The following is a 12,365-nucleotide window of genomic DNA, read 5'->3' as shown; positions in this document are numbered from 1 at the left end:
ATACAGTTTGCCCATAGTGCTATGACATTCTAAAAGTCCATATATACACAGACAAGGCAAATACACTCCCAGGTGTCTTCTCTCTGCACACATACCCGCACACATCCATTCCCTGAACCACACAGCCATTTACTCCTCCTCAAATTTGCATCCTTCTCTTGCTGTAAGCACTTCTACTCATTCGAGGAACACAAGGGGGAAAAAATCTTTTATCTAACGATTCATTTTCATATCACTGACAGTACTGGAGTTTGAGCAAGTTTTTTAACTAAGCCCCCCCCCCGCCCCCCCCCCCCCCCCCCCCCAAAAAAAAAGGACATTTTTTTCCTCTGAGAAGGCTAGATAGAACATACTCTTAAACTAACAGTAAGGAATTGGATGCATAAATACCTAGATATAGTGAATATGTCCACTACCTGAAGACTTGTAACATGGGTGAGGATGAAGGAAAAATGCGTATAAACCGCCCAAATAATTAAGATTAAAACCAGGAAAATTACAACTGGAGTACTTCGCACGTTTTTGAGAGTGAAGGTAGTTAGGCACTGGAAAGCATTCCTTTTGAGACTGGTGGAATACTTATCAAAACTTCATGTCTTTCTAAAGGATGTGTCCCACTCTACTGGTGGTCTGATGTGAGAAGTCAGTTAGTTTTGTTTCATTGTCCATGTTTAAGTCCACCCAGGCCTTATAAAACCACACAGCCAACCTCTGAAGTCTAATATCAGCCTTTACTTGGGAAAATATGTATTTGGGGCACTGGGAAATTTTCTTGTGTAAGAAAAGTGTCTTTTAGTCATATTCTTCACAGTCTGGCATAGGAAAGTGTTTGCATTCCAGATACTCTACCCTAGCGGGAGGCTCTGGTTTTGTTTCAAGCTCTCAGCTGCTGCAGGGGTGTAGACTGGGAAACAAGAGCCACAAAGGGCAGGTTGGAGGTGTTCCACCTCTGGAGCTCTCCCACACACCCATCTTAGCAGAACGAAAACTTTTGTCATGTGACAGCATATGTGCAAATATTAATATTTTATGTGCCTGATGACCTATTGACCAAACTCTTTTACCGGTGGAATATTTGAAACATGACAATTTTCATTCTTTGTGAGGATCTTGCATGAGCTACAGTTCAGTTGCAGAAAAGTCTCATTTATTCCACTGGAGATGTGCTGGAGTGTCTTGTCTGCCTCTCCTCAGCTTCTGTCTTCTCCCTTGGCTCACATTAAGTTTATTACTTGTTTGATTAATGGTTGCCACATCTGGTATTTCTATTTTAGAGAAGGAAAAATAAAAGAAGTGTTTACAGAGGAGGCTTTGCAGACAGGACCAAGCTGGGTGCAAGGCCCTGCCTATGAACAGGGATTACTTCTGCTTCTTAAAAGATAAGGGACACAATCAAGTTTTTGGCCTGACATCCTCTTTTCACCAGTAGAACACAATTGTGCTGATAACTTTTGTGAGAAGAGGCTGAACATGCAGTAGGTGAATTCTGTTGTTGGGTCTAGAACTGGAGCCTTTGAGCTCTCTCTTTTTGCTAGCTTGTGATATCAGGCTCTTTACACATCCTTTCTCTGTCACGTCCTGTTGAACAGATGTTTTTTGGTGAGAAAACTTATCTTAAGAGCTGTTTTCGTCAACCTAATTTGGAAAAAGGTTTTGTATTCATCAGCAATGGTTTTGAACTAAAGTCAAGTCTTCGTGCATTGGTTTCAGGGAAGTTGCCAGGCAACTGGGAGGTTATAGCTTGTAGTCACACCTGGCAGCTTGTGGACATAATCAGTTGGTTTTGCTTTGCAAAGTAAAGTAAGAAATTACTACGGTGAGATTGCCCAAAATGGAGTTTTTTCCAGATTTGGGAGGAGTTCTGTGCTTGGCTGGAATGATGGTGCTTGGCCGTGCTTGCCTGGTGGCACCTGGGGCTCCCTCTGTGCACTGCAGGCAGCACAGTGCCCCAGTTCAGTCCCTCTGGCCCAGTGTGCAGCATCAGGACAGATGTAGGAGTCTGGATTAGTGCAGGCAGTCTTTCATATTGTATTTTCTGAGTGATGGGTAAAGGAACAAATCTACAGATTGCGTGTGTGCTGTTTTAATTTACCACTTAGAGGATGAAGCTGAACAGAGTCTGTGGTTAATATGAATTTTAAAAAGATAATGAGATGTTTTTCTTCCCAAGCTGGCATACAATCTTATTTTCTTTACTCCTCCTCCTCCAAAAAACCCCCCTACCAAGCTCTTGTCTCCAATTTGTTCCTAAATACAATATCAAACGCCTCCTCTGTGCCTCTGATGTATGCTCGAATCTGTGTGCCACTGTGTTGATTCATCTGGAAGATGCCCGGCGTGTGAGTGGTTTGGCACAGTGTGGTACAGGAGAGGAATCTGATAGTGAGAAAGGCAGAGGCAACAGCATAATTATGAAGGATTTCTTCCCCTCATACTGCTTCTTGTTATTTATTCTTCTCTCCATGTTTCCCCTGGTTATTCCTCTTCCTGAAATGAAAATAACCTGGCAAGAAAACAATGTTTCCACTCCCATCAATTTTAGGCAAGGAACACCAGGCTTTTTTTTTTTTTTTTTAGCATTTCTAACTGAAGGATGATTATTCACCAATATTTTTTGTTGAAGCAAGCAGGCTTGTTAACTGTGGTGACATTTTTAGTGATGCTATGATATCCCAGTGTCATTGTTGCTTGATTTATCAGTTTCTAAAGGATTATTTTGTTGAAAAACTTACCATGGATCTTGTGTTTAAGGCTGACTTTATATGCATATGACTACAAGTGTGTGAATTTGTATGAAAATAAGGGACAGAACTGTTAAGATGCTTTTTCTGTTTTGGGCTTTTGGCTCTGTGTCATAAAATACAAACTGGAGCCTTGAATTTCCATGGTTTAAAGTGGCATACTTAAACTGAGAAATACTGTAATTGAGATCAGCTCAGCCACAGCCATCCTACAGTTTGCATCTGTTTACTCCCGCTCTTTTCCAAATTCCTGACTCACCTTCTCTTATTGCTATACTTCTATAGGACTATTACTTGCAACCTCTGCCTCCCCAGCTGCTCCCTCCAGCTATGGAGGGCTATCCTTTCCCTCTCCAACCTGTTCACCACCACCTGCTAACCAGGCACACTTTGATCCATTGCTGAGCCTCTGGCTTTTGCACGTGGCTGCCATGGGTCTTTGAGGGGTTACAGATAGCGTGGCTGGAGGAGTGGGATGGCAGTCATGATGGGGAGTCTGTGGGGTCACCCTGACTAGAAAAGGGTGAGGACAAGTAGGGATCCCATTCCCTTGAAGAGAGAACACTTGGTGAGAAATCCCTTGGAGGAAAGCACGAGTCTGCGGGCGCAGCTCGCTGCAGCTCTGGCAGCTGGAGTCTGAAGCAGTGGGTAGGTAAATGTGAACACTAGGTACCTGCTTGGAGATGCAGCAACCACAGACAGTTTGAAAAAACAAAAATTCAAAACTGGAAAGATGCGACCTTGATGCTTTTTAAACTCAATGAAAGCAAATGTGCTTAGATTTCCTGGGAAAAAGATGCAATTGGAAATTCTGTGTAAGTGTAAATATGTGAAAGCCAAAGGAGGTAAAGTTTTTTCCTAATTAGGATAATTAAAAAGAAAAGCAGTCTGCAAGTTGAATGCCAGACACAGAGCACCACAGCTCTTTTGCTATAGCAGGAGCAGATTTATTCATGGAGTGATGCATCCTATTCCTTTTCTCTCCTCCGGCACCCAGGCTGAAACCTCCTGCCTGGGTGAAACCTCTGCAATCCACCTTGGGCTGTACAGCATTGCTGGTCAAGCCAGTATGATATTTCCCCTTCTTCCTCCCCCTCTTCCCCCCTCCTAATTTTAAAGTGACTAAAACATGTGGTTCTGTCAGTCTTACAGTGGCTCAGCTCACCCATCATCTCCAGTTCCCCCAAAACTCTCTGGGAAATTCAGGTGCTTTGCAGTTCTCTGAAGCAGGTCCACGGGGTTTGCTGCGTTAAATCCAGACCACAATGTTAAAGTTACATAGCTAGAAGGGACAAAGCACCCTCTTCTGGGTAGGCCCTCAAAATCAGATCAGCTGTCAAAAAATTGTTTTGTCCTGAAGAGAGAAGTGGCAGAAAAGGAAGGCAGAGCACATTTTAGGGCCACTTGGGAGCCCTTTATGTGGGTTCTGGCCATTTAGTCTTCACTAAAACATGAATGCTTACCATAGCAACCACATCAGCCCCCTTCGAGAGAGCCACTGCTTGAATAAAGATGGGGGTTCACTGGAGAAAGTCTAACAAACACGTGTAGACCTTTTACAGTGCTGTACAAGGAAACAGTCTCACTTGAGGAAGCAGACATGTTTTCCCAAGAAGCATTGTAAGAGTTAATGCAATATGCTGCTAGCTTTCTCTGCCTCTGCTGCATGCTTGCTCCTGGGAATTGCTGTTATTTGGGTGGTGTGGGTGGGGGATGGCAACGGCGAAGGGGTGGGCAACCCCCATTGCCCTGCTGCCTGCACTGCTGGGAGAGCTCGCTGCCCAGAGTATTTTGGATCCTTGCCCGTTAAAGCTTCTCCCAAACTCTGCACATGCACATTGAGTCACTGTTTTCCTGAAATCTCATGCTTGGTAGGTATTTTCCTCAAGTGCGCCCTTTTGCTTTAATCCCTGCTTAATCTTACAGAAAGATGCAAACAATTTTGTATCATCTCTTTGCCTTGGGAAGTCTCAGAGGTGTTCAAGAAATGCTTCTGTGGCTTTTTATTCATTTGCCCCAAGAGAAGACTGGGGTTTCCCCCTGCAGTAAGTAGGTTTGGATATAAAATACTAATAGATCAACCTCCTGGAAAGAGGATGCTTTGATTTGTAAAACTGGAAAGAAAATGTTTATCTGGGCAGTATTAGATTAGTCACAGATTAATTACAATTGTCAAGTATTATTCATCTGTAATAAGAGTGAATTCTTCACTCAAGATTCATAGCAAAATAACATTATTTTTCAAATAGAAGTAATTTAAATGGAAGTAAGACCTTCTAATGCCACCATCTGTACAAGTAAATTACTTTCAGAGTAATTAAATATGCATATCTGGGCTGTGTACTGTACTGATGAACCAAGTTTTATGGAAGCAATATGCTTAAAAATCCCTTAGGTATTAAAGATGAAGAACCCATGGCATTTTGCATTCATATAACCATGAATAAGAAAAAATATTTTTTCTACTGCATAAGTTTGGGGAATATATTTTTATTAACTTTTCCAGGTTAATTAATATTTTTGCCAAATAGCAAATACTATCATCATATTTATTAGTCTGACATTTCACAGGGACTTAGAGCTCTATAAGAAGTTTCAGCATTGTGTGTCTGAATTTATGATTGTGACACAGTCACTCATCTTCTGCAGATTCCCAGGAAGCAGAGCAGTGCAGTGAAACCGAAATCATTATGTTGACTGAATTCATTACTGCCGGACTCGTCCCTCCATGAAATAGCACTGCTCAGCCAATTGGGATTCATGGTCACAACCCTTCATGGGATCATCAGGGTTTATAGTCCATAACAAATACAAATACAGACAGGAACAATAACAGTCTGATCCATCTGATCTATTGCCGCACCTTGTGAGACTGTCGCGAGTACCGGAATAGTGACTGGCCGCGTGTTTTCTGTTGTGCAGATGAATGGCACAGTTGTGTAGGAAGGAGAGGCTGTGTCTCAGAACACGGCACTGACAGCATGGTGTTCAGCGACTAAAACCCATGCTTGCAACACGTTCTTCATGACTTATGGAAAGCACTGGTGTGTAGGGGAGCTTTGGACATTTGCTGGAAGCATCTGAACACTGTGGAAGTGCTTGGTTAAAGAAATACGTGAAGTCAGTTCTGTGGAGCACTTCAGAAGAAGTCTGAAATCCCAGCAGCTCAACCCTTTCAAAGCAGCAAATAGAGCTGTCTACATACTACCAAAATGCAAGAGCAAGTTCAAGCATAAAGACACACAGTTGGCACATCTCTGCAAGTCAGCCACTGCATGCTGCATGTGATATATATTTTATGCTTATGAAACATGCAGAGGTTCCCTGACATCAAGAGACTTAGTCTACATGCAGCACTTTCACAGTTATCTCCTCAGATTAGTTGCAGGAGTCTGACAATGGATGGAAGACAATGGATCAATTCTTTCTGCACCCCAAACATAAAATAAGAAATTGTGGCCCGAAACACAGAAAAGAAATGATGAGAGCTTCATTTCTCTACTCTTAGCCCTGTGCTAACACATGTGAACCACTATGTTGTGTGGGACCTGCTTATGTGTGTTCTAGGTCATACTTTGTGATAGATGGAGGTGGATGTTTATGTAGCCAAGAGGAGAACCATCAGAAATGCTCTAATCTGGGAGGTTTTGAAATTTGAATGGCATAATTCCTGACCTAGTGTAAGGCAGTAATTTGGTGACAGGTTCAGCTGCATCCAGTCTAATTGTGCATGTGTATTATGCTGGAGGTAGCCTGCATGAGTTTTCTTAAATTGCCTTTGTGTGTCTAGCAGATTTTCTGTGAGGGTTGAGGTTGAAAGAGAAAAAAGTAGGAATTTGGGTGTGAATGTTCTGGGTGAATCCTTGACAAAAGGACTTTTGGCTCTGTGGGATGGCTCCTATCAGGGCTGCATATGAAAGACTTTTATAGTACTTCTGAGAAAGCCTGATTTTCAGGTAAAGGTTTGACCTGCAATAGGCAATATATACATAATACTTACTGCTTTTGGGCAGTAAATTGCTTTTGGGAATTTAGGAATTATAGCAATAATGCAGGGACATATGCAAAAGAAACTCTACATAGTCAAAAATAAACAATTGAAATGTGACTCGGTTCGGCTTCTGAATGTGGCCACTTTGCCCTGTCTAAGTCCATGTTTATGTTAAAACATTCTTAGACTGGCATTATTAGCATAATGTAGCCCATTTCCCAATAATTTGAAAGTGGATCTTCCACGTGCTTGAACATGGCAAGGTAGGGCAAGGACATTAAAATCCTCTTTTCTTACTCTGTAACAGTGTCTTGTGTTGAGGTTGTCTGCAATTCTCACAGAGGCTGGAGCATTATTTTGCATACCCTTTTCCCCCCGTTTATCTTCTATTTACTTAGACAAAATTGAGAGAACTTTTTTACTTGCTGTGCTTTTAAAGCTTTAAAAGCTTTTGCTGAAAAGGTACCTATTTTCTTATCACTTTTTTTTTTCTTTCTCCAGAAAAAGGCTTAATTTGAAGTTCTTTTTTGGCAGCTGTATTTCATTGTGATACATTATGTCAGGGCACATCAGTCACATGAAGATTTATGGAAAAAAACATACCCTTTTTAGATGTCCTTCTCTGCAGTCCTCTTCAAAACACGGTGTTTTTTCAAGAAACTCAACTATCAACAGCATTATGATTCTTGAAATATCGTAGGTGTAATGACTTCCTCTTCCTCAATTATATAAATGTTACTTTAAAAAGGAATATAGAATTTAATGTGGTGAACTTAGTAATTCTAAAAAAAAATTGACCATTTTCACCTTACCGATGTTTACTTTTTAGCGGTGAGCAAGGGTTTCTCTTCTTTGTAACCAAGATAATCCTATGCCGTTCCTTATTTTACCATTAAATGAGATACATTCTGAATTCAGATGAAAATGAGGTACCTTGATGAAAGCGGGCTTCAGGTGTCGCACACTAAGCATTGTACATTTCTCTTTGCTCTGATCCTCCAGCACACATAAGATTTCACCTCTTCACCTTTGAACAAGATTGCACTAACTTCGATCTTTTCAATTTTGTTCAACTCCAGGGAAGGAGCAGCTACTTGAAACATGTTATAATTTAGACTTTCAGAGGTTCTTAAAAAAAAAAAAAAAAAAAAGGGAAAAAAAAAAACAGAAAGAAAAAAAATCTTGAAAGCATGAACTAAAAGCTGTAGATTTTTATCTTGAGCATCAGCTTTTATAGCTAGTGTGTAATGGTTTAATACCAAAAACTGTCTCCACATAGAACAAAACAAAATACAGATTTAAAAAGCACACAGAATTATTAAATATAAATTTCATTTTAGGTAAGCATTTTATCCTTTCCCAGGTCAAAACATAAGCTTTGTGTTCTTGCTCCTTTGCTTATGGCCTAAACCTATTATTTGAGCCTCTGTACTTGTGTGATATTAATTCATGATACTGACAGTTAATCTGTTTTTATAACTGTTATTATCTGAGCAAAATAACAAAATAGGTTCTTCATTTTCTCTTCCAGTCTGAGAGCATGTAACAGTGGGGAACAAAGTTAAAAGTATGATATTTTCAAGATCTTACATGGTTTTGCAATATTCTTAAAATGATTATTACCATGTGCCAGTATGGTAGTTATTTTGCTATTATTTCAGTATTATTTGGGTTTGTTTGGGTTTTGTTTGGGGTTTTTTTGCTATTGCAGGACAGATTTTCACCCAAATACTGAAGAATTTTAAATCACAGAGCACTACTGGGGCTGTACCAGCCCCAATGTGGCTCTAAATTCCTAGGAAGTTTAATCAAAATTCTTAATGATTACTAAAAGTTTACGTTTTTTTCTCATTGGCTCCTTTTTATTCTTGCCTAGTTTACTCAGATGTGCATTATTTCATCCCTGTCTTCTCTGCTGAGACTAGAGTTGTTTAGGGAGGCTCATGGTAAGTAGCTCTTTGTGTCCATCCTCTTGCTTTATTTTGAGGTTTGTTTTGCACAACAGTGCAAATGGGGACAGTTTCCCCCTTCTTGGATGTGATGCTTATTGAATTAATTTCCATTAACAAGCTGTTGGAAGCAAGTTAATGCCACATTAATTTACTCTTACATCTGACTTTTCCTGCCTATTCTAAGGGTTGCTTAGACAACAGATCATCTCCTAAATATCTCATAAAAGGTCTGAAGTCCACTCCCCGCAAAAGTGGAATTATGATTAATAATTCAAAAGAGTAATTTATATCACACTAAAACTTGAATGACAAAAGAAATAAAGATGTTGGTATACAGGTGAAATTATTGGTAGAGATAATCTCTACAGAGATCCTTGACATGGTTACTTACAGGGACCAAGTAATATATTACTATTCATGAGCTGTTTATGTTTTCTTTTTCTTTGCAGTGTTCTAGGTGTCAGACAATCCTGGAACCAAGAACCTCAAATCACGTTTCATCCTCTGGTTTCCCTGAAACTCTTAGTTACACGTTGAAGTTACTGGATTTATGTTCTGTTCAAGGTATTTGCATACACACTCCTCTTTAAGAGCCTTTGATCTGTTGTGAGCTGAAGGTTCATTGAGATTTTTGGTTTGTTACTTTTCATAACACCTTTTGGCCTGATTTTGTGAGGTTAATCAGATAACTTATTTTGAGATGTACTTCATTTTCTAGCCTTACCATCACATATGCCTTTTGCAGGTAAGCCCCACTTCTAATCAACTTCTATAGTAGCCAATGCCCCATGTCACCATTTGACTGCCACCTATTCAGACATCTCTGTGGGAGGGTTGTGATAAAGCCATTTGGGCTCTTTGGTTATACAGGACATTGGCAGGTGTAGCAGAAAACTTCAGGTTCTCTAATGACAATGGGGTTAGTGGCAGTGTAAAATCAAAGTCCAAATGTCCTAAACCAGAAGTACTGAGAGAGAGATTGCTCACTGCTAGTTCTGGGGAGAAAATATGACACCCTGGGAGAGCTGATCCTTTTAGTGTTGCCCAGGTACCCAGTACTGCAGTGTGTGGCCAGAAATTATCTGTGAGTGAGACACAGGATATCACTTGCAGACTTCAGGACCAAGAAAATCCGCTCATATCCCAGTGTCTGCTGGCTGTAGCTCCAGGCTCTGTCAGTGTCACAGGAGCAAACTCTCTGTACTTTCCTACTCTAGACAGTTTGCTGCTGCCAGGAAGCACTCCAAGGAAGCACTGACATTTCCAAAGCATTCAGCCAATGAGCATGGGTGACAAACTCATAGATTTGTGGGGGTTTGAGGTAGATGTCCCCATCCAGGTTTAATGACATCATTCTACTCCACTTAAATGCTTACATTTTCCAAATTTTTTGCAGTAAAAAGGGCAAACCCAAATTTTCAGTCCGCAAATCAATGGTTTCTCATTGCAGAGCAAGACACAGTTTTTTAAGTAATACATTTTAATTTTAATTTTCCTAATTATATGCAAAACAATATGATTGTAGTACATAGGACAATACCTATCTTAAAGAAACTATTGTGTAGATAGATTTTCTTTTAGAATAGTTGGTAGTTAAAAGCTGTCCTTATTTCACTGAGGAAGTAAAATCCACACTTGTTAGGCTCTTATTTCATCCTCTTTCCTATGGTCTCACCTTTTTGGCCCCACTAACTTTCATGTCCATAATGAACTCCATTTAGCTTCCCTGCAGCAGGACCTTGTCTTTGTTAATCACTGACCCAGCGGCATGAAGCTGCATAGGAGAGCAGGTTATTTTTTTTTTTTCTGGATTTTCTCTACTTCCTTCAGCAGTTGTGACTTCTAAGAAACTGCAGAACAAACAAGTATAAAAGATCAGGAAGATGGCCTGAAAAAATAATGTTTAAAAGATGTCTCATTGTACTCAGTTCTCCAGTAGCTGCCAGCTACAGGTTGATGGCTGAAATCTTAGGAGGAGTTAATGAGATTAGATCTTTGGCAACTGATTGCTTAATGCTGTCTTCTCATTCAGTGGTGTCATGTTTGGGGGTTTTTTACTTTTTTCTTTTTTTCAGTAACCATATATAAACTTATCATGGAGATCAGCTGGGACCTCATGGCAGAAATCTCATTTAAAACAACTGGAAATTACTTCACCTTGGCTCAAGCCACAGCATAACAGATACCTTCTCCTCCTTCTCCAGCCCTGCTGTGAGTCAAAGGCATTTTCTGGGCTGTTACTTTCCTGTGCTGAATGACCTTGAGCCTCTTCCTGTTGCCCCATCTTTGCTTGGCTCAGCATGTGCATCTCTTGCTCTTTATAAATATGCCTGCGTGCTCGCCTTTGCTGTGTTCCTTTTTCTCCACAGCTGAAGGTATTGGTCCTTTGTCAGGCATTGAGACATGTTTTAGTTCATAAATGCCTGTAGCAATTTTCCATGCTTTTGATAGTGAGGATTTTTTTCACCTTATTAAAAAAATGTTGGTATTGTGAAATGCATAGTACTCAGCTACTAGTGTGTTTCCTTTCTGCCCATGCTTGCAGAGTGAGGGAAAATTAGGTGAAAAAGTAGAGTAGCAGCATTTTATACTTGTTTTGCTGGGACATAAATTTGCAGATTTGTGAAGTGGGAGAGAATCAGCCCACCGTGACTCACAGCACAAACACAGCACGGTTGGAAGAGCCCAGCCTGGGTTGTGTGTATCCTTACTAACAGGGAAAGCTGAAATGCTAATTGACGTTGCAATCTGCTTCAGGTCAGGTAAAGGTCATCAGACCCCTGCAAACACTTAATCCTTCCCATGGAAGCTTTGTGGGATTCCCAGGGATCCTACAAAAATAACCTTTATGTTTGCTTACGTGGAGAATCTCTGCAGGAAGCAGAGCTGGCAGAGTGGTGGTAGAGAGGCGTGGGGATGGCAGAGGTGTCAGAGGGATGAGGAGGCTGGGCAGAGTCATCACCCTTTGCTTTTTTTTTCATGTTAAACACCATGTAAATACTGCTGTGAAACAAAGCTGCCACTCTTTGCTACCAATCACCTCTCAGATCTTCAGCCTCCTTGTAAAAGGCTGCATCAGCTTTTCCCAGATGTGAACACTAGGACAGATTGAAGCACAAGCTGAACGTAATGGTGAATGTAAGGTGGGGCAGGCACAATGCTAAGCACTGTGCAACTTCCAAATGAATGTCCATACATTCAGCAAGGTAATGTAGCACATGCATAACCTAATTTTTGCAGAAATATAGGGGCTGTGTATACGCATACCTGTGCATGCTGAAGTGCTCTGCTGGGCTGAGGCCAGGATGTTCAGCACTGTGTAGGTTTAGCCCTTCCAGATGTCTCCAACGATAAAAGGGCAAGAAAGTGACAGACAGACCCAGTAACAAGGAAAACAACCCAGCTTTTAAAAGGCTACTTTTGGTAATAGGTATTTTGTGTACTGTGGCAAGATGTGAATTACAAAACCCCTAATAATAATGTAGTTCAGTCAGGGTAGCCTTGAAATTAGACCCCTAGCAGAGAGGTTGCACTGTATAATGATAGTACAGTACCATTTGTTTCAACACATTTAGCACTTCAAAATGGTATTTTTTTGTTAAACACCAGATGTTCCAGTGACCTGAGTGCTGACTTTAAAAGAATACACAATAGAATAGTGTGTCAAGGTCAACGGCACAA

At 40.7% G+C, this 12,365-nt stretch overlaps 1 long non-coding RNA gene across 2 annotated transcripts in view; it reads left to right on the top strand.

Annotated features, from left to right (window-relative positions):
- The window catches only part of LOC116448248, a 93,537-nt gene extending 87,456 nt beyond the window's left edge, over positions 1-6,081 (top strand). For both annotated transcript variants that reach the window (XR_004241854.1, XR_004241853.1), the window contains one exon: positions 5,391-6,081. This is a non-coding gene — a long non-coding RNA (uncharacterized LOC116448248). The remainder of the gene's footprint in view (positions 1-5,390) is intronic.
- The last annotated feature ends 6,284 nt before the right edge of the window (positions 6,082-12,365 follow it).

The sequence above is a fragment of the Corvus moneduloides genome, chromosome 9, assembly GCF_009650955.1.
Source record: "Corvus moneduloides isolate bCorMon1 chromosome 9, bCorMon1.pri, whole genome shotgun sequence".
Classification (NCBI taxonomy): domain Eukaryota; kingdom Metazoa; phylum Chordata; class Aves; order Passeriformes; family Corvidae; genus Corvus; species Corvus moneduloides.
Note: the sequence above shows the minus strand (reverse complement) of the source record. Positions and strands in the feature narration are given on the sequence as shown.